General features: G+C 44.5%; 1 non-coding gene across 1 annotated transcript; it reads right to left on the minus strand.

Moving 5' to 3' along the window:
• Nucleotides 1–6,226: 6,226 nt before the first annotated feature.
• On the minus strand, nt 6,227–6,333 carry LOC136506349 (small nucleolar RNA R71). Its single transcript, XR_010771558.1, has one exon. It is a non-coding gene; the product is annotated as a small nucleolar RNA R71 (small nucleolar RNA).
• Nucleotides 6,334–23,146: the final 16,813 nt, after the last annotated feature.

Raw genomic sequence — 23,146 nt, forward strand, 5'->3', positions numbered from 1 at the left:
CAAGATTGCACGATTAAGCAAATACACATCACATACCAGAGTTTGCAGTGGAAATGATATTACAACAAAGTTCAGAGACAAATAATACAACATCAAGTTCAAATCTGATTTAGAGAAAATAACATAGCTTTGAAATGATTACAATAACCTAAGTTCTGAATACATTGCTAGCATAAGTAACATCCTAAAACAATAGCATATAGATGAGAAATAAATATAGAGTCACCAAGCCCACCGGCGGTTAGCCACGATCTTCAGCAGGCCAAGAACTTCACCTGCAACATGGTGGGATAAACCCTGAGTACTTGAATGTACTCAGCTAGACTTACCCTTCAGGAGAGAAATAAAAAGACTCTCAAGGATATGCAAAGCTTATTTCATGGAGTTGGTTGGATAGCATAACTTTACAAAAAGGGCTTTACTATCATGAGTCCTTACTTTCAATCTTTTAGTCAATTTTTTAGCATCAAGTTTAGTGAAGCTTATTATGGCTAACTTTGCACCTATTCTAGAGCAATCACTTGATTAAGCTAAAGCAAACATTAGTAACCATATCCAGGTTATCATATAATCATCATAACCATCATGTTCCATCTAGTGTTACTATGATGAGGGGGCTCAATCAAGTTTCTCACTATCTAGGAGAGACAACGATTCGAATCGATTGCAACCAGCTAGGCAAAATCCTAACACAAACCCACACTTCCCCTGTTAGGGTCGCGTCGGGTCACCTTTGGTACAATTTAGGACTCAACTTCATGGGTTCGATCAGCGTCGCACACTTAGGGACCAACCAGCTCCTTGGATGCTTAGGTCTTGCCTGCCCATGGTCTCATATCCATATCCCCACACATCATTACTACCTCCAGTGTGCACCCTTGGACGGAATGACTCCCAACCTGAGTTGAGCTACTCGGCTTCATGGTCAGAACGAGTTATCCAGCCAGCTAAGTGAGAGGTTGTGTTGAAAATGACATGAGGGCCCACAATGATGTGGTCCTTAACTATCACAGATAGGATAAATATGCACACAAGACCTCCAAGTCCTACTGCCTCTCAATCACCAGATCCCGTCCGGTCTCCATTTATTCATCACCACATGGTTATTTTCCACGATAGCAAATATAGCCAACCGTGACCAGGTATCCACCTATATTGCAGGTGATAGGAAATCACCCACTTCTACCAGTCTAAGCATAGAATGTCCTACTCGTAGTAGTAAGGGTTTAGGTATTTATATATAGTGGACAAGTTAGGAATTATGCACCAATGGTTTCATTCAACTCCTATCACCTAATGCAGCATACAAAAGTTATACTTATGTGCATTTGTAAAAAGAGAGGGTAGGAAACTTAGAATGCTTTGGGGCTTGCCTGGAATCCAACACAAAGTCAGTTCAGTTAGCTTGCACCATTTTGGGTAACATCTCCACTCTAGGCATGCACTCTAGGGGTCCTTCCATCTTCGGGATAGGTCCACCAAACACAATTTTTGGGTTTGGCTCCAACATCACGTCCTTCGGTTCCTCGTGTGGTTCATCTAGTGTACCTAAATGAATACGAAGAATGGTAACATGAGATGTATCACATACAAGCATTTAAGATAAGCACAAGGTTACACCAAAATACATAAGCACCTAGAGTTGTTTAACTAAACATCACACAATCTATTATAGAAAGATAGCAAGCATATCAAGAATGGCATAGAAGTTAACTTAAGTTTAGCTATTACAAGCATTTATCAATCAAGAACTAACTAAACATGTTTAGTCAAACAAGAGTAAGCTAAAGCAATTAACTTAGCACATTCCCAGAATTCTTGACAGCAACACAAAAGGCACTTGTTTCAACCATAACTAGAGTTATAGGCATCAAACAAAGGTGATCCTAGACTTTATGGAAAGCTTAGAAAATTGTCTACAACTTTGTTATTTATACCTAGAGCTGATTCAAAGGTTAACAAGGTTGAAAAACACTAAAAAATAGATCTGCACAAAATAGGACAGAAAACTGACATGAACTTTAGAAATGCATAACTGGAGTTCTGATCATCCAACAAACATGATTCTTAACTTTATGGAAAGCTTATTAAGTTATTTATAACTTTCTTATCATCATATTAAGATGATTCTATAGCTAACAAGGTTAAATAACCCAATGAAGATATCTCTATCTAGATTTGGATAGAACCTGCCATTCTACTTTGAACAGCTATAACTGGAGTTCTAGGCCAGCAAAAGTGGTGCTCTTAGACATTTTGGAAATCTTAACAAACGAAATACAATGTTTCTATTATCACCAATACATGATTCTATGTTTAAATAAGCCAAACAATACAATTATTCAGATCTGTTCAAAGGACATGCAAAACCTGACAGCAAACTTCTAAAACCTATAACTCCTAAACCAACAGGCCTAAAATCATGAAAGAAATATAAGGAAATTATCTACAACTTTTGTATTCATCATATCTGCAGAAAACATCATTTAATCCACGAAATCATCACCACACTACTAACTGCTCTAGCAGCTACAACAGCAGAGATACAACAATATACATTTATCATTTATGTTGTTAACAACTAACATTTTGTTGCTATATATGCAGCTCCATGTAACTCCTAATCATAACCAAGCAATCACATTACTTAGCACAAATTATTAGAAGCATTATCTGGCATACACACATGCATCTACTAACAAACTTTCATCCTCTACTTATATAATGCAACATATATATATTATTTTTAGGTGATATTTTAAACATAGAGTTAGGAGCTAGAATTTTAATATGTGATAGGTGATATCAAAACATGGCCACTATAGAAATATTACATGCTCAGGTATTATAAATTAATTACTACAATAAAAACAAGTTTCTACTATAATAAAGCATACGAGGGAAAAATAAATATAAAAATCTATACCTTCTATAAACATATAGCCATATTATGTATCAACATGACATAATAACATTATGCTAAGGTAATGGAACAATATTTTCTATTTTTCCAATCTTATTTTATTTATTTCCCCATTAAAACCATTTATTAAGCAGTAAGCAAGTTAAATTAATAACTTAGTCACACATGCACCAATAAACCTAAATTTTTTATCACAGTACACAAGCATCATGTATAGCCTACCATAAAAATACCACACCATTTGGAGTAATATAACTACCAATGTGAATTTATCCATAAGAAACCCTTATTTACAAAGATAAATAAAAACAACAAAAACTTTCTACTAACACATATCATATTATGACTCTACTACATAGATCTACTCATAAGGATTCCAAAACATCTTCATTTCCTATTTTATAATTTTTCTATGAATTACTATGATTTTCCAAAGTTTAGCCGATTTAGATGCATATAAGAAAAAAAGGAAAAACACTTTTGCATTTGGAACCCTAGAGATTTCACAAATCAACTGAGCCTAGATCTACAAAACCTTTCTCTCTGGTCATTAAGTATTAGGAACCCAAACCTAAGTTTCTATTTCATTTTTACTACCTTTTCTTCTTCCTTCGTATAGAGCAGGCCGGGGACAGCTCGAGGCTGTCGATCCAGGCCAGCGTGGGAGTGGGCCAGTGACCAGGAGCGATGTTGGGGCACACCTGGGCCGGCGCACACCCATAGAGGGGCGTAGCTCAGCTAGTGGCGAACCATGATGGATAGGCCACGGTGGTAGATGGCCTGACAGCTGGTGCTCCAGCGGTAGCAGGTTGTAGGCAGCGGGCATTGCTGGGAAGACGACGCAGGAGAGGTGGTGCGAGGTGGGGAAGGAGCTAGGGCAGTCGGCTGGCGAGGAGGACACATGGAGGAGTGGGAACCAGCGGCGTGGCAGCTCGGCTACTTGGCTATGCCAAATGGGATGCAGGGCTAGAGAGAAAATAGATGGAGAGCGAGTGAGCGAGAGAGAAACCGAGGAAGCAGCATTCGGCTCTCCTAAAACACGAGTGTGGGCGAGGTGGCGAGTGAGGTGAGCTCGGCTACACCACGCAGCAGCCAGCACCTGCACGCTATTGGCCAAGACTGGCTCCTAGCCGATCCCAACATCCCAAAAACCAACTGAAACTACTATCTTCCTCCTCTAACTCCCAAACTGGTTGATGATTTATTCAACAAATTGCACCGTTATGTCAAGATACAAGAGTACTACAACATTGCTTATAGGTACTTGGTCAAATTCCAACTGGTTTGCGAGATATAAATTCCCAAAGAGGAGTACATGAAACTGAAAACGAGATTCAGATATTCAGTTCAAAGTCCACGAATTCTATGAAACTAGCAATTTTGGAAAATGATTTTGAAGGTTCAAACGTGCTCCAAAAGTGATGATACTTGTTTTGTTGTTTCCTTCACAAAAGGTACTTCAACTTATATTAGGGAATCCAATTATGTTTCCATAAGAATTTGGAAGATATAAATGCCACAACATGTCAACTCACTGTTGCTAACCAGGGACTTGGTGAAATTTTGAGAAGGGGAAATCAGCATCATTTTCAATCTTGAGTCCACCATTTTCAACTCACTGTACACATCTTGCTCTAAAACTTTGCTTAAAGGTAAAACCTCATATTTAGAATATAACCTACTATTTTGTTTTGGTCAAAGTAGCAACTTGATTAAGCTTAAAACTAGCCTTTTGGTCCATTGAACCATTTTCTACACACTTGATCAATATGAACCCTTCATATCTTTTATTCATGAGTTTAGTTAGAGTTGTTTGAGCAAGGTTGCAAGGTCTGGTTGGACTCACATATTTCCATTCACTTATCAAGGCACTTCAAGCAAGGTTATAATTCATCCTTCCATGTGACCTTTTGATTCTAAACTCCATGAAACTTTTCCAAAAGTCAATATAGATGGAAGCTGATGTATGGTGCATGAAAGGAGTAGGTTTAGCATTACTCATGCATATCCTTGAAAAGAGTTCAACCTTTTAGAAGAGTTTCACTCCAATTCTTCATCAACACTTGTAAGATCATGAACCAAAGCTCATTATCACTACTTGACATAACTTACTTGAGTCCAAACTCACTGCTTAACTTGTGACTAACACCTAGGGTGTTATAGCCCTATCCATCCTCTGTATTCCACCATGTTGGAATTAGTTATTAAATCATAGGGCTCATGGTGTTTTGTGCCTAATCAACCTTAGGGTGAGTTTAGGGCAGGTATGCCCCGAAGTATATTCATTGCTCACTTGCTAGACAATTGATAGGATTACAATTAAGACAATACTTCATTTATCTTCACCTACTCTGTGACCATAGTAGTAGTAGTCTTTCTCATTTTATTATTTTAGTTAGTTTACTTTACTTTCATTTGTTCCATTACATTCGTGTCTAGGAAATTCATTTGAACTTAAGTGATCATTTATCTAAGTCATACTACGCCTTCTCTGTGAAAATAAATATGATACTTGGTTTACTCCCAAGTGAAGTGCTACATCGATATATTCTGTTTACTTGCGGAATTAGTCCAATAGTCATAAAAATATCAACAAACATTTCTGGCACTATTGCTAGGGAAGGCATTGGCCTAGATATTTGCTTAGTGTAGTTCTAGTGATTTTTCCTAGTTTAGATTCCTGCTTGCTTTGTAATAGACAAAGTCAAGCATGGGTGGATTCAATTTGTCGGAAGGTTTTCAGGATGATCCTAAGGCTATCCTTCAAAGGGAGAGAGCTAGTCTCACCCCTCCTTGGAGAAACCTCCCTCCGATCCATCCAAATCCTCTACAAACTGACCCAGTCCATTTAGAGATTCCAACTAAACTGGTCCTTTCTGAACCTCCACCCATTGAACCTAGTCATCCTAGCAGTATTGCATCAACCAGTTCTAGTGCAACTGTTAAGGTGATTCACAATTATTCCTTCCCTACTATCTCCAATGTAGCCGTAGGTCCTAATATTCTTAGCAAAAAAGAAGAGTTTGTGCTCAAGCCCACACTTATAACCATGGTGCAAGCTAGCCCTTTTCATGGCAAACCTTCTAAGGATGCCAATGCTCACCTTCAGAATTTTTTGGAGATTTGCAACACAATCTCAATTAGAGGAGTCTCACAAGACGCCATTTGCCTCTGACTTTTTCCTTTCTCATTGTTCAAAAAGGCAAAGCATTGGTTTTATACCAACGTAGGGACCTTGAATATATGTGGGAGAAGTGTTCAAATGACTTTCTTGTCAAGTTCTTCCCCATCGGTAAAACCAATCTTCTTCATAGCAAAATTTCTAACTTCCAACAACAAGCCCGAGAATCCATTCTAGAGGCATGGGAGCGACTCCAAGAGTACGTTCAGGCATGCCCTCATCATGGAATGGAGGATTGGTTGCTCATCCAAAATTTCTATCATGGACTTTCAATGGAGTCCCATCAACACCTCGATGCTGCCGTCAGAGGGGCATTCTTTTCCCTAAAGGTAGGTCAAGCAAAGGAATTGATCGAAAAGATGGTAGAAAACCAAGGATGGACAGATGAACATCTCAAGGGTATGTCCCATAGTTACGAGATTAATTTTGTATCTATGGAATATCTTTTGAGTAAGTTAGAAGAAATAGCAAATTGGAAGAGAGACCGTGCTGCTATAGAATATTTTGCAGCCAAGCAGCCATAGGTAAGCATGTCATGTGAAGAATGCTGGGGCATGAATCACGCTTGTGATTCCTACCCTAGTAGGGACCTTAAGTCCCTTCTTAATGATGGTGGATATGGACCACCTCCACCGTAGCCTTACCAGAGATGGAATTCGCAAATTAATCATGGTAATTCACCCACTCATCCTTCCAACTATCCTTCCCTTAGAGATCTTGTCTTTAGTCAAGCCAAAATCAATGAGCAAATTCATGCTAAATTGCTTGACCATGATAGGATTTGAGGAGATATTCATGCTAGGCTTGATGAATTTTCCTTAGCTTTAGGAAATCAGCTTAACATTAATGAAAGGCTAGAAAATCAATTATCCACTTTGATTTCAAAAATTTCACATAATGAAAAAGTTAATGCTATAACCACGAGAAGTGGAAAAACCACTCATGATCCACCATATCCTGAAGCAACAAAGAAGAAAGTAGTAATCAAAGTTCCAGCTGAAGAAGAAAACCCCATTGTGCCCCAAGAAAAAGGTAAGACAACCCCCATGAATTCTATGATACGGAGGTGTTGCCATTCCTGAAATGCAATCCAAAGGTAATGAAGGATGAACAATTCAAGAAATTTATTGAGGTAATTCAAAAAATTATATATACATATACTATTAATTGATGCTATGCAGGTCCCCACATATGCTAAATATTTAAAAGATATACTCACAAGTGTAGAGGTAGTAAAATTGATCGAGGAGTGCAGCGCAGCCATACTAAATCAACTGCCTGAAAAGAAGGACCTAGGGAATCCTACAATTTCATGCTCCATCGGCTCCTAGCAATTTGACCAAGCCCTCTGCCATCTTGGAGCAACCATCAATGTCATGCCAAAGGTGGTGTATGATAAATTAAATTATAATTCATTATCCCCAACCACAATATGCTTGCTGCTAGCCGATCAATCAGTCCAATATCCGGCGGGAATAGCGGAGGATATTCCTATCAAGATACGAAGTTGTTTTGTGCCCGTAGATTTTGTGGTGTTGGATATTAGTGGACACTAAATACCACTAATCTTGGGAAGACCATTTTTTAGCATGGCAAATGCTCACATTGATGTTGGAGCCAGAGAAATTCATCTCAATATAAATGGCAAGGAAGAAATATTCCACTTCAAACCGAGACCGGAGCAATGTTTGTCGGTGAAATTAAAACCTCCCGACATACTCATCATTCGTGAACAGGTGGATGATTCCATCACTCATGGGAGCAAGCCACCATAGGTCATTTGCATGGAAGGAATTCGAGGCTAAATCGAGGTGAGTTAAGCAAAGGTATGCACTTAAGCCCTATTTATTTTCACTAAGCATCATCATTTCTAGTCAAAACATGATTAGTACCTTGCTTAAAAAGTCAGAAATCATTAAGGAGTGGAATTAGGTGGCTGCCTAGCCACTCATGGCCATCGGCCGGCCCCACCTCTGCTCCCTCTTGATTACTTTCACCTCCATTCACTCCTCCATGCACATGAAGAGCAAGGCCAAGGCAAAAATCTAAGTGCTCTTTTGTTCTTTACTCTCCACTCACCTTGTCCTTGCCTCCAACATTTCCAATCCATTCTTTCACCGCTTGGCATTTTCCTTTCAATCATTCACCTAGTGGCACAATTGTGAGGGCATCTACGAGAGAATCCATGCATGGGATGGTCGAAATGCCACCAAGGGGGGCTAGCCGGCACCCTACTCTGGTGCCTTTGGCACTTTGCCTCCTCTACCACTCATTTATGTCCTTGTGAAGCTCACACACACACCCCACCAACATATTCACTTCCAAGAGCTGAAGTTCCACTCCTCTCTCCTTCGTACTCCACAACATGAGCATCTTTGCTTAAGTTATTAAGCAAATGAATTATTTGGGGAAGGAGAAGCATCATAGTGGTGATCCACTCATCACACAAAGGGAGTAGCTCATTTGTTTTACTAATCCTTAACCCCTCTCTTATCTCTAGCTTGTCATGCTTGTATACATCTTTGGGAACAAATCCTCTTAAGCCTACAGGTATGATCCTCTAGAGAAGGACATGGCAAGTATGCATTTTCAGCTTGCCAACTACCTTGTTACCATATGCACATATGGATTTTGCTAGGTTGGCTGCATAACCATCTAGAAACTTGACACCTCTAAGGAACTTGCAAAATTTTGCTATGTGTTTTTCCGTCATGACATAGTGAGCTTCTCGGAATTTAAGCGAGGTGCCTTGCTGCACGCCGTGATATTGAGGTCTTATCTTCATATCATGCAAATCTAGCCTAGCGTTTGTTGTGTCCTTTGTCTTGCCCTCCACTTTTAGCAATGTCCAAAGAATGTTTTCACATATGTTCTTCTCAATGTGCATGAGATCAAGATTATGTGGCAGCAATAGGTCCTTCCAATATGGCAGCCCCCACCAAGCAGATTTTTTTATAAATCACTGGATCTTTTCCACGCTTTCGTTTCCTTTTTTCCACCATGCTTACCTGGGCAGACATTTTTCACCTTCCCGAGTTCCTCAAGGACCTCCTATAAGGTGAACTTTTCTAGTGCATCTCAGTCCTTAGTTTTTCCATCAAAATCCAAGCTCTTCCACTAAGGGTGATCCCTAGGAAGGTAACGACGGTGTCAAAGGTAGCCTAGCTTCTTTCTTAGGCTCCTTGACAATGGATTTTTGTTGCAATAAATACATGCATAATAACCTTTTGTAGTTTGGCCTGACAAGGTGCTCAATGTTGGAAAATCATGTATGCACTAAAGCACGGCAGCGCATAGAGTGAAGCCTTTCTTATTATCATGATGTAGTACATGAAAAGTGTTGACACCCATCCATAGTTCTTTTAGTTCTTCTATAAGAGGCTCCAATAATATATGAAAATCCTTTCCTAGAGAGGTTTGGCCCGAGATCAGTAGAGACATAAAGCAATTCGATGGGTTTACACATTCCCATGGTGGCAGGTTCAGAGGTGTTACAAGAACAGGGCACATACTATATGTCGAGCTAAAGTTGCCAAATGGATTGAAACCATCTGTGGCGACGACAAGCCTCAAGTTCCTTGGATCATCTGCAAAAGTTGGGTGCTTTCTATTAAAGTCCTGCCATGCCTCACCGTCTGCTGGATGGCTCATTTCACTAGTATTCTTCTCTCGCTTAGTCTCGTGCCATTTGGCATACGCTGTTGTTCCTCGAGTAGCAAAGATCCTCTGCAACCTCAGTATTAGAGGAAAATTCCTCAAAACCTTATGTGGAACCCACCTACTACCATCTACATCCTCCCATCTAGACTCTTTGCATTTTGGGCACACTTGCAATTCCTCATGATCACCCCAAAACAACACACAATTGTTCTTGCACACATGGATACTTTCATAACCTTGTCCCAATTCTCGAATATATTTGCGGGCCTCCTCACATGATTTTGGTATGTTCCTAGTAGGGAATGCATCTGACAGCAACGCTAATAGTGCATCAAAATAGCTATTGCTAACTCGATTGTGAGACTTGATATAGAGCAACCTGACAAGGAAGGGGAATCTTGAGAAGGTAGATATAGAAGAAACTAATTGCTTCAACTCATCCAACACTCTTTCAAACTTTAGGACTCTTCCAACCCGCTCTTCAGATGTTAATAGGATTTGAACTAAATCATCAAAATTTGATAATATGTTATCATCGTGGTCCTTCTGCTCCTCCTCCGCAATCCAACCATCATGATGAGATCCATGCACATCTGATGGCTCTATAATGTTAGTACCTCCTCCCTCTTCCCCATGATGAATCCATGTGGTGTATGTGGGTGACATTCTGTTTATAAGTAAGTCATCCTTCACCTCCTATCAAGTTTTAACCACCTAGTTAAGACAATGTATACACAGGCAAGGGATGTTTTGCTCTGGTATTTTTGTTTAACCATAACCATGAACTCTTCAACTCCTGTGATGAATGTCAGCGAGAATGGTCTCCCATTAGGAATCTAGGATCTGTCCATCTATTGCAGCAAAAGTATGCAAAGTCCGTTAGAGTTTCGACCATTGGGTGGACAATGACAAAACTAGCATTAGAACAAAGCATATTGTGTTCAAGAGCACTAATCTATGCATTTGTTCATATCATACTATGGGACAGTCTAGTTTTCTATTTTTGTGTGACAAAAGCATTGATTTCAATTAAAATTCATACAGAATAGCCTTTCTTTATGTGTTCTTTACTTTATCGTGTACAGAAAATAGAGTCCTATAATCACAAAAGAAGGTACTCATACCTTTGTTTTATGAACTAGCATGGCTCGGCTACTAGTTGCCTCTGCCGCGACACACACCTAATCACGCGGATTCTGTTGCTGCCACGCTCCACAGGGAGAGCCCGACCACACCACCAAAAGGATGCCTGAGCCACCACAGCAGACTGGGGATCCTCCACATCCGCCGCCGCCACAAGTCTAGCGGGCATAGATTTGTTCCCACTTGTAGGGATATATCCAATTTAGGTCAACCTATAACACAGCCAATAGGATACTATAGCAACTCCAAAGAGATGTTGTTGATGGTAGTTAACATTCATCATAAATCATCAATATAATTTTTATAAATGGCTAAAATGGATCACCAACATAGACTTAGGGGTTTTAACTGATAAATTCCATGAGTTTTGGTGAATCTGTGTTTCTAGCAAGATTTAATCAGAAAACCATCAAGGAGAACCTATTCGTCAAAGGAAATTATAGAATTTTGGCGTATAAATAGTGTGGGAAGACTCTAGAAGACTCTAGGAGGCTCTCCACCAAAGCGGAGCCTATGCCCCTAACATGTGGGGCATGCCGGCCCCACCTGTAGGCTGGCCAGCCTATGGGCCCCCATGTCAGCCTCCCATTGCTATGTCGGTTCTCCATCGCCTTAAGGATTGCATCTCCGTTGTTTATTCAAGTCTATTTGATCCAAGGGCTTAGGTTTGATGCTCCAACCTATAAATACCTACCTGCACTCCCCTCTAGGACATCCATGCATTTGATCCTAAGAGCCTAAGGGCCAGAAACCCTAATCCATATTTCCACTAGGATCAGAGCTAGCAATCAAGAGAAGATTAGTCCTTAATAGGATCTAGTCTTGAATTATAGATAGAGAGATAGAGTGAGAGGGAAGGGTTTGGAGGAGTCCTAGCCTGTCGGTGCTCTCTCTACGACCAGTACTCTGGCAGAATCAATTTCTTCTTGAGCTTGCTTCTAAGATTTCTCTAGTAATCGACTTCTAATTCAAGTAAGCATCTTGTTCATATTTTTTTTGACCAAAGCATCTTGTTCATATTGTTCTTCAGGTTTGCGACTCTCTTTTGAGTACTTTAATCCTTATAGCTCTTGGGTTAAAGTAGTATTTGATGAGGACATCACCACGCTGGACACACCGACGCCATGGTCTTCCCCAAGTTGCAATTCGTTTCCAACTCAGCTGCCACGTCGTCCTCGGATTCAGCAGACACGTCGTCACTGTTTTGGTCATAACTTCCTCATACGACATCGAAACGGGCCGTTCTTGGATGCGTTGGAAAGGGGACGACGATGCCGTCGTTTTGGATCTGGTCCCAGCTCCAGAAGGTCCGTGGATCATTCTGTGTGACCACGGCAAGGTGCTGTGTCACCTATTTGGGCCAACTTGGCCATGTATCGTGTCGGGCCTTAAGCCCAAGTTGTGGGCGCCCAACCCCTGGCCGTCCCCAACCCTAGGTCGAGTCTTAGACTATAAACACAGCCGCCGCCACTGCTATACAATTGGGTTTTGTTTAGAGTTTAGTTTTCCCTCGAGAAACTGAATCGTTCATTGTAACTGTGGTGACAAATCCTTTTACAGTGATCCAGGGCCCCTATTCTTGATCTCCTCCACTGTGTCGATTAGTCCTTTGGAACCGAGTTCTTGAACCCTCTATTGATATTCGCGTCATTCATATTTGCAATTTCAGATTGCGTGTTTTACCTTCTTGCTTGTGCTCTTCGATTCGCTTGCAGGAAAAGCCTTCTTGGCGAGGTCAATCAAGTTGTGCTTGGTTGATAACCAACGGAGCGGTGGTGTAACGGTTGCAGGGTTCGAATCGTGTCTGATTTGAAGCCGGATCGCCAACGTCGAGATCTCCACAAATCGAACTTACCGGCTACCTCTCGGAAGATCGGGCCTGTACTCATCAGTATTCATAGTGTAAGCATGGTGCTTAGACTTGGTTACTTGTGGATGTACCCTATTTTCTAAATCGATGGTAGCTTGCAAGGGTGACTATCGATAGAATCTTGTCGATAATCCTCTGAGAGGTATCCCACAAAGGTAGATTGATCGACAGAGAGGCGTGTAATCAAGAATAAGAAGGCAACAGAGACACATGAGTTAGATAGGTTTAGGCCATCAGTATGACGTAATACCCTACTCCTATGGTCTGTTGGTTTGTATTGGCTATCGTATGATATTGCATGAGTTGGAGGGGGTCCCTGCCCGCCTTATATAGTTCAAGGGTAGGGTTACAAGTCGGTTAGATCTAAGAGATAACCAGAAAGTAATAATAGATTACAGGAATCTTGGGATCATACGTATCCTAACATATCTCATAGTATCTTTAGGATATCTTCCCGGTGTCTTGCGGGAGGGGCCGAGCAGAGTCATGCCCTGCAAGGCTTCATCTTGTGGGCTGGGCCACCCCTAGGGGCACAGCCCATGTGGTCTATCATGGGTATCCAAGATCGTACCCCCACAGCTAGTCCCCGAGCACCTTGTACCCCTTGTGCAATGCCGTCTTGAGCTTGTCCAAGCAGGTGTGAACAAAGCCGAGTAGTCAAACTCATGGTCCGACCACCGTGATGAGTTGCCAAGCAGTTGTGAGTAGTTGCCGAGCAGCGTGAACTATTGTCGAGCAGCACGAACTATTGCTAAGCAGTGTGAACCATTGTCGAGTAGTGTAACCCAAGTATGGCTTGCCATAAGGGTATAAGGAGCTCAAGTTTAGAATCAAAATTTTCTTCACAGTGGACCAAGTGTGCCCACTTAGAGTCCGACCACGAAAAAGGGAGATAATCTTCTTTAGCTTCAAGAGGTGCAGAGTCTTCTAGATTAAAGCAAACACATTCACCACAAGGTAAAGTGTGTCCACTTAGTCCCCGAGCCTGACAATAGATGATGTAGTCATGTGGTGCCAGGGTCCAAAGTAAAAAAAATAGTAAAAGACTAGCCGAGCAGGCAGCTAGTCCCTGGGTGTAGCCCCAAGATGAGAACAAGCACATTCACCACAAGGTGAAGTGTACCCACTTAGTCCCTAAGCCTGACAGTAGGTGATGTGGTCATGTGGTGCCAGGGTCAGAAACAACAGACAACTAAAGAAAAATCCCCAGCGTCGTGGAGAACCAAGTTGTAGAAATGGCGTAGTCCCCAAGCCACAAGTGAAAGTATCGGCGAAGTCAAACCATGGAGAAAAAACTAGAGTAATGGCTGTTCAGTATCGGTTACTAAGCCTAAATAAATGGCAGTGAAGTCAGCGAATATTCGTCGAGTAATAATCAATTGTGGTGATAAATGGGCGATACGGGCTGTGGTTGCGCGAAGGCCCAGGCAACGGCCCATTAAACCACTTCGGAGAATTTAGAGAGGCATAGATCGTGGGAATGGTTTCCCAAAAACCCTCAAATGTGAAACAGTGGAGGGAGTACTTTATAACTATGCCACTGCACCCCACGCTCCCACCTTTGCCACTTTGCTATTTCATCTTCATCCTCAGCCCTTGTGCTTCCTGATTCACATCCACGCCCACATCTGCCACCAATCTCGAACTAGATTTGAGAAATGGCACCGAAGAAGGGAGCTGTGAAGCCGAGGAACGTAGCCACTAGAGCCAGCCGTGATGAGGAATGGGTGCTGTCGAAGATGGGGGAGGTAGAGCTCAATAGGATGGTGTCGGCGGGCGTTCTTCCAGACCACATCACCGTCGGATGGTGGCCAGCTAGCGGTGAGCCCTTCCTGATGCCTCACACTGATCAAGCTATAGTGTTTGAGGATTATTTCTAGCATGGGTTGGGGTTTCCTGTTCATCCTTTCCTTAGGGATCTGCTAGAGTTCTAGACAATTAGTATGTGCAATCTCTACCCGAACACCATATTCTACATCTCGATCTTTATCCATTTCTGTGAGGCATATCTGGGAGTTCTTCCACACTTCAACCTCTTTAGACATCTATTTTGGTTAAAGAAGAAGGGCAGCGGTGGTGCCAAGGTGGTCGGTGGCGTATATCTATAACCCTAGGATGGGATGGCGAGCGAGTACATCACTGTATCGCTGAATACTTCTCTGAAGGGATGGAATGCTAGGTGGTTCTACATAAAGGAGAGACATCCTACAATTCGATGTGATGTTGACCACATCCCAGAGAACCAAAAGAGCTAGTCGGAGAAACCGAGCATTGCAGACATGGAGCAGGTGAGGGAGCTCCTCGACCTGATAAAAGGTGTGGAGATTAATGGTGGACTGGTAGAAGCAAGCTTCATTGTGCACCGTGTCTAGCCCTGCAAGGAGAGGGCCCACCTAGGCTTTGACTTCAAGGGCGATGACGACGGCACCCAGGAGAGACCGAGGAGGCTGAAGAGGAGTGAAGTGCTACAGCGGGCTATAGAGCTGTTTGCTCCAAATGCCTCGTTCAGCGTGTCAAGGCAAACAAGGGCCTTCAACTGTACAAATCTGCCTCCTTAGGTAACCATCCGAATTGTTCTATTCGTGATGCTTTTTATCAATGATTGTTGCCGAGTAGTGAACTTATTCACTTATGCAAAGATCCATTCATAGGAAAGAGTGGTGTACTTCTCAAGTGTGCCAAGGGGTGATTGGCCGAGGGGAGTAGATGCCCAGCCACTGGCTCGACCTAAAGAAGAAGCAGCCAGCGCCTCATTAGAGTCTAGAGGCATGGACGCTGGTCGGACAGAGAGTTCTCCCTCAGTGTCGGAAAAGGTCTGGGGGAAGAGGGCAGCAGTAGACGAGCTAACCTGGAAGAAGAGAAAGATGGTGGGTGCCGCTCCCCTCAAGCCGAGCGGCATCTCGCTTGGCGGTGACTAGACCACTCGGACGTGGAGGACTGCGATGTTTGAGTGGTCAAATGACAATGAAGTTCTAGTTGCTCCTCCACCGAGCATGAAGGCGCCTCCGCGTAGCACAAGCATAGAGGGACAACTAAGGGCAAGGGAGGAAGTTCCCCAATAGCAGGCGACGGGAGCCCTCAAGCAGCAGGCAAAGGTAGTCCTCGAGCAACAGGTGAGGGGAGTCCCAGAGCGGCGGACAGAAGAGAGGCCGACGACAAAAACCATGGGACCTCCGCCCCAAGATGTAGGCGTCGACCCCAAGGCCACGACTAGGGGCTTGGGTAGGCAGCGCTGGTTCAGAAAGATCTACTAGAAAACCACTGCTTAAGTACCCTTGTCTCGGAGTTATTTGGTTGTCATTTCCTTATCCTTTTTTGGTGATTGACAAGCTGATCTGATGCAGAGCGAGGCGTATGGAGGATCCACCCCCGCCTGTCCAGACTGACGAGCAGCTGAAGGCTGGCCTTGGGGTAGATGACAAGTAGCCAAAGGCTAGCCCTAGGGTGGAGGAGATGCCGATGGACCCCATCCTAGAGTCCCCGGGTGCTCGGCAGCCTGCGGAGGAGTCAACCACCCCTTCTACTTGACTTGGCGGTGATGAATGGTTGGCATCGACGGTGGGCGGGTACTGCTAGGTCCTCAGGAGCAGAGGCTAGAGTTGCCGGCGTCATGCCAGAATCTAGAGCGGAGAAGCCTGCAATGTTGAAGGAGCAGACGGTTCTCCCTAAGGCATCAGAGGGCATGGTTAGACATGCTATCTAGCCATCGAGCCCCCAGGTGCTGCGTCCAGCTGTGGTGGAGGTGGATGAGGTGGAGGAGATCGAGCATGATGAACCTCGACCCAAGCTATCCAAATACTCTGAAAGCGCGGTGATGAGGTGGTGGTTGTCGAGGAGGAGGACACCACCAGGGAGCTCAGGAGACTGGAGTCCACCCTTGTCGGGGTGATGAAATAGATCAAGGTTAGTACTTCATATGGAATGCTCCTCTTTGACGTTGGAGATCGGAGTTCTTCATAATCTTGGCATTTTTGTAGGGGATAACTCGGACGACCGAGCAGTGGTGCCAACTGATAAAGAGGATGGAGCCCCTTGCTGAGAAGAATGAAAAACTTAAAGAGGCGATGAACCTTATAGAGAGAAACATCTAGAGGGCCCAGCACGAGCGAGACCTTGTAGAGTCCAATGTGCGGGACATGGAATACCATAAGGGTGTCCTATCCATGCAGCTGGCGACCATGTCTGAGCAGTTGTGTGGCAAGTCTGAGCAACTATAGAGTGCTTCTGAGCAGCTAGAGCAGAAGTCCGAGCAGCTCAGGAATGTATCCAAGTAGAAAATAGGTATGGCATATTGATGAATGTGCTTTGTATAGTTGCACAGCCATATTTTTTGTGATGACTATTGTGCTTGTAGAGCAAGATGCGAAGCTTGGCCAGCTACTCTAGGCCATCGAGCAACTCTAAGAGGAGAAGGCGAAGGAATCAGAGCGTGCAGAGAAGCTGACCGGGGAGCTGAAAGGTGAAATACTTTGTGATCAGAGTTATTGCTGGAGTGATGTCTTGGCTCAATGGATTCTTGTGATGCCCATAGATTACCATCGGAGGGTTAAGGCATAGTTCGATGTGCTGGAGTAGGATGCCTGGACTCAGAGGGACAAGTTCAATGCCATAGTTGTTGGGGTCAAACCGATGCTCGACTGCGTCGACCTGGAGGTGGCTCCTCAGCCCGACAATAGGCCTCCGTGTCCAGACACTGTCATCAAGAGGTGCAAGGTGGCGTTGGAGAACTTCAAGAGCTTCAACCACAACGTCATTGTTACCGCCATTACTCATGCCCTTGCGGTGGTCTGGTACCACAACCCAGCCATGGACCTTCAGGCAATAGGAGCCAGATTCACCAAAGGGATGGGCGATGCGGAGCACTTGTAGCTGGAGGATGAGGTGGAGGACGTGGCGAGGAAGCTGGTCGGCGACATCGACCTGTTCAACGAGACGGAGGGTGATGGCGAAGCTCAGTGATCTACTCAGAGATTATGCTCTGTAACATCTAGAGAGGGAAATTAGAGTGCACAAGAGCACAGAAAACATTTATGCATGGGTATAAATGTTATAAAGTGCATGTTTATGCAGTTTGCTGGTATTTGTGGTGAAGAATCATTGTAGTAATAACCCTAATGCAATTATACATAGTATAAGTAGTGTTTGAGCAGTTAGTTTGTTATTGAACTCTTTGGCCTTAGCTAGCCCATAGCCCATAATGTTAAGCATGGAGCCCGTGCACGTGTAGGAGGAACAGGCGTCACCAAGGAACCACAGCCGACCACCCATAACGCAGAGCGCGGAGCCCGTAGCACATGTAGGGAGAGATCAGAGACTGGGTCTTCTCCATATAGCGCAGAGTGAAACATGTGCTTCTCAGTGGTTAGCAAAATAACTTGGAGATAAACATAGTATAAGTGGCGTCCGAGCAGTTAGTTCTTTACTGAGCTCTTGGCCTTGGCTAGCCCATAGTCCATAATGTTGAGCACGGAGCCCGTGCACATGTAGGAGAAACAGGCATCACCAAGGAACCGCAGCCGTCCACCCATAACGTAGAGCGCAGAGCCCGTAGCACGTGTAGGGAGAGATCGGAGACTGGGTCTTCTCCATAGAGCACAGAACAAGACGTATGCTGCTCATTGATCGATGAAATATCTTGGAGATTTGGAGAAAACTGGTTGGCGATTTGGAGAGACCTATTTGGCGGAATACGTTGGTCATTTGGAGAAAAGTGTTTGGCGATTTAGAGATACCTGTTCGGCGGAATACGTTGGAGATTTGGAGAAATGTGATCGGTGATTTGGAGAAACTCATTTGGCGAAATACGTTGGAGATTTGGAGAAACATGATCGGCGATTTGGAGAAACTTGTTCGGCGAAATACGTTGGAGATTTGGAGAAACATGGTCGGCGCAGTTATGGTGATTTCGTTATTGGAGTTCGTTATGGAGTAGCTTAGAGCTCGGTAACCATAAGTGGAGATTAAACCAAAATGGAGAAATAATGGAGACAAATTATGGCGACAAAAAGTTTATTCATCATGGAGCGAAGAATACATATCTGGAGCATTTCAAGGATAGAAACGTATAAGGTGCTTGATGTGCCATGAGTTTGGGACATCGATTCCGTCTAAGTCACATAGGCGATAAGACCCTGGTCGGGTAACCTCTTTGACGACATAAGGCCCTTCCTAGGGGGAGAAGAGCTTGTGCATCCCTTCGGTTTTTTGTTTTCTACGGAGAATGAGGTCGCCGACAGCAAATGAATGACCTTTGATGTTGTAGTTGTAGTACCTCTGCAAGCTTTCTAGATATTTGGCTATGCGGATGCAGGTGATTAGGTGTTCTTCCTTGGCCTTGTCGACATCCTCTGTTCGAACAGCTGCGGCTTGCTCTTCATCATAATTTTCCACCCTAGGTGCTTAGAAGGCAATATCCGCTGGTAGTATGGCTTCTAAGCCATAGACCAAGAAATATGGAGACACACCGGTGCTGCGACTAGCTTGAATGCATAGTCCCTAGACCATAGCTGGTACCTCTTTGAGCCATCTGCCCGGATGCTTTTCTTCTTTCTGATATAGCGTCTTTTTGAGGGCATCAAGGATCATGCCATTCGCCTGTTCGACCTAGCTATTGGCTCTAGGATGGGTGACGAAGACATATTTGATGGAGATGCACCAGTCTTCATAGAAGTCCCAAAAATGATGGCCAGTAAATGTAGTTCTGAGGTCGGTGATAATGCGGTTCGGGAGACCAAATCGGTGGATGATATCTTCGAAGAGCTCGACTGCTTTCTTTGCATTAGCCGAGACGAGCAGTTTAACTTGATCCACTTGAAGAACTTGTCGATGGTGATGTATACATACTAGAAACCACTTGGTGCTAGCTTGAAAGGCCCAATCATATCTAGCCCCCAGCATGCGAAGGGCCAGGAAGCTAGGATGGTTTGTAGCTCTTGTGTCGGCACATGTATTTGCTTGGTGAAAAATTGGCATCCTTCACAATGTTGGACGAGGTCTTCTGCATTGAAGATGGCCATGGGCTAGTAAAAACCAGCTCAGAAGGCTTGGCCGACTAGGTTTCTCAAGGCCGCGTGGTTGCCATAGGAACCAGAGTGAATTTTGAGAAGTAGCTTCACTCCGTCTTCTTGGGTGATGCATTTCTACAGTATCCCTTCCTTAGCACTTTTCCTCATCAAGTTGCCATCAACCAAGACGTAATGCTTGCTTTGATGGATTAGGCATTCAGTTTCAGTCTTATCGGCGGGTAGTTTGGCGCTGGTGAGGTACTTGACGAATTGTTCCCTCCAATCGGCGGCCAGTGAAGGTACTGTAAGTACCAGCTGCTTAGCGGGGGAACTTCCTAAACTTCCTTATCTTCCTTAATGGATGGCGCCAGAAGATCTTGAACAAAGACCCTTGGTGCAAGAGGAGCCTAACTTGGATAGGTGGTCGGCGAGCTAATTTTGATCGCGTACCACGTGGTGGTACTCGATACCGTAGAACTTCCCTTCAAGCTTCCTAATTTCGGCATAGTATGCATCCATCTTCTCACTAGAGCAGGACCAGTCTTTATTGAGCTAGTTGATGACTAGCGCGGATTCCCCGTATACCATGATGCGCTTAATACCGAGCTCAATGGCTATACAGAGTCCGTGGAGACATGCTTCATATTCAACAGCATTGTAGGAGGCCAAAAAATGTATCCAGAGAACGTATCAGAGCTTATCCTTGGTCGGCATGATGAACAAAATGCCCACACCAGCACTGTTGATGTTGAGAGCATTGCCAAAGTACATCACCCAGTGCTCAGGGCAAGTAGCGACGATGGGCTCTTGAATCTCGGTCCACTCAGCGACAAAATCGGCAAGCGCCTAAGACTTGATGGTAGGCCTGCTTCTGAATTCGATGGAGTAAGTGCTGAGCTCGATAGCCCACTTGATGATGTGGTTGTTGGCCTCTTTATTGCGGAGAATGTCCCCTAGAGGGAACTTGGTGACCACAGGGATCTTGTAATACTCAAAGTAGTGGTGGAGCTTGCACAACATAATCAGGATGGCGTATAGTAGCTTTTGGACCTGAGGATAACGAGTCTTGGGTTCATTAAGAACCTTGCTAATGAAGTATACCGGAGGTTGCACCTTATAGGCGTGCTCGACCTCCTCACGTTTGACCACAATGGCTATGCTAACAACGCGAGAAGTAGCGGCAATGTAGATTAGGAGAGTTTCATCTGGCCGTGGCGCCGTCATGATCGGAGGCTTTGTTAGGAACAACTCGAGGTGCTCGAAAGCTATGTCTGCCTCCTCCGACCAGGAAAAGCGCTCAGAGGCCTTGAGGAGTTTGAAGAATGGTAACCCTTTTTCGATGAGGCGCGATATGAAGCAGCTTAAAGCAGCCAAGCAGCCTATAAGCTTTTGTATATCCTTGATGCATGTTGGCCGCTTCATGTTGGTGATGGTGGAGACCTTGTCGGGGTTGGGTTCGATGCCACGTGCGCTGATGATGTAGCCCAGGAGTATACCAGATGGAACTCCAAAGATACACTTTGAAGGGTTTAGCTTCCATCGGTACCTTTTCAGGTTGGCGAACGTTTCTTCGAGGTCAGCAATAAGATCATCGTCGGTCTTGGACTTGGCGACCACATCATTGATGTAAGCTTCAATGTTGTGACCGGTCTATTGATCGAGGCACATCTAGATAGCCCTTTGATAAGTCACCCTAGTGTTCTTGAGTCCGAAGGATTTGGTGGTGTAGCAGTATACACCAAAGGGCGAGATAAATGACATCTTGATCTGGTCTTCTTCCTTGAGTGAGATCTAGTGATAGCCAGAGTAACAATCGAGGAAGGAGATCAGTTCGCAGCTAGCGGTGGAGTCTACAACTTCATCTATCCGAGGTAGACCGAAGGGGTCTTTAGGGCAGTGTTTGTTAAGATCAGTGTAATCAACACACATTCTCCATTCTTTATTCTTTTTTGAACAAGAACAGGGTTTGCTAACCACTCAGAATGATACACTTCTTTTATGAATCTGATAGCTAGGAGCCATTTTATTTCTACCCTAATAGCCTCCTTCTTGTCTGGCGTGAATCGATAGAGCTTCTACTTGATCGATTTGGCGGTCAGCGAGACATTCAAGGAGTGCTCGATCTTCTCCCGTGGTACCCCCAGCATGTCTATAGGTTTCCAAGCAAAAATGTCAGTGTTGGCATGTAGGAAGGAGATGAGCGTGCTTTCCTATTTGGGGTCGAGGTGAGCCCCAATCTTCATGGTCTTGGAGGGGTCTTTGAGGCCGAGGCCAACCTCCTTGGTTTCCTTGGACTTGGTGGAGGCACGAGGAGGCTCCAGCGATGGGATCTCTAGGTCATCGGTGGGCACCGTCTTGGCATCGGTGACCACACTGGCCATCTGGATGGAGAGGTCAGTGGCCTCGGCGAGGGCAAGACTCTCTGTCTTACAGGCGTAGGCGATGGAGAGGTTGGCCCACAAGGCCAGGACTCCTACAAGTGAAGGCATCTTCAGCACCAGATAAGCGTAGTGTGGTATAGCCATGAACTTGGCCAGAGTTGGCCGACCAAGTATGGCATGGTAGGCAGTGTTGAAGTTGGCGATGTAGAAGTTGATGTGTTTGATGCGGTAGTTGCTTGCCGTGCCAAACTATACTGGTAGGGTGATCTCTCCAAGCAGTTTTGATGCCCTACCAAGTACCACACCCTAGAAGGAGGAGTCTGAGGGTGTGAGATCTATTATACCGAGGCCCAACTCCTTTAGGGCTTCGGTGAAGAGGAGATTCAGAGCGCTCCCACCGTCGACGAGCACTTTTCTAAAAAGCACTTTCTAGATGGTTGCGTCGAGGATGAGGGGGAAATGTCCAGTGTAGGGGATGTCTGCCCACTGGTTGGCCTTGCTGAAGGTGATGGGGACCTCAGACCATGGGCGATAGCTGGGTTGGTGGTGGCATCTTTTGTAGTGACGGCGAGCACCCACCGAGCGGCGAGCTTCCATTCTCTTCTGCTCTCGGTGGAGGTGAGTCCCCCAAAGATAGTGGTGACCACCTTGTCGTGGTCCTAGAAGGCATTGTTATTGCCCCTAGGTGGTCGATGGCCTCCGGCTTCATCGTTGGTGTCATCGTCCAGCTTTTTGTCCTAGAACTCCTTAGCCAAGCCGAGGCAGTCCTTCATCTTATTTCTAGCATTCTTGTGGAGAGGGCATCGGTCGTCGAGGATCTTCTTGTATTGCTCATCATAGTTGTGCTTGGCGCGAGGTTCATTAACGGCGGCGACAATGTGGTCTGGCCGACGGTGGTGATTTTGACCAGATTTGGGTCCTTCTGGCTGATCACGGCCACTGTCATGATGGTAATTATGGTTGTCATAGTGGCGGTTGTTGTGG

This window comes from Miscanthus floridulus, chromosome 14 (genome assembly GCF_019320115.1).
Source record: "Miscanthus floridulus cultivar M001 chromosome 14, ASM1932011v1, whole genome shotgun sequence".
Lineage (NCBI taxonomy): Eukaryota > Viridiplantae > Streptophyta > Magnoliopsida > Poales > Poaceae > Miscanthus > Miscanthus floridulus.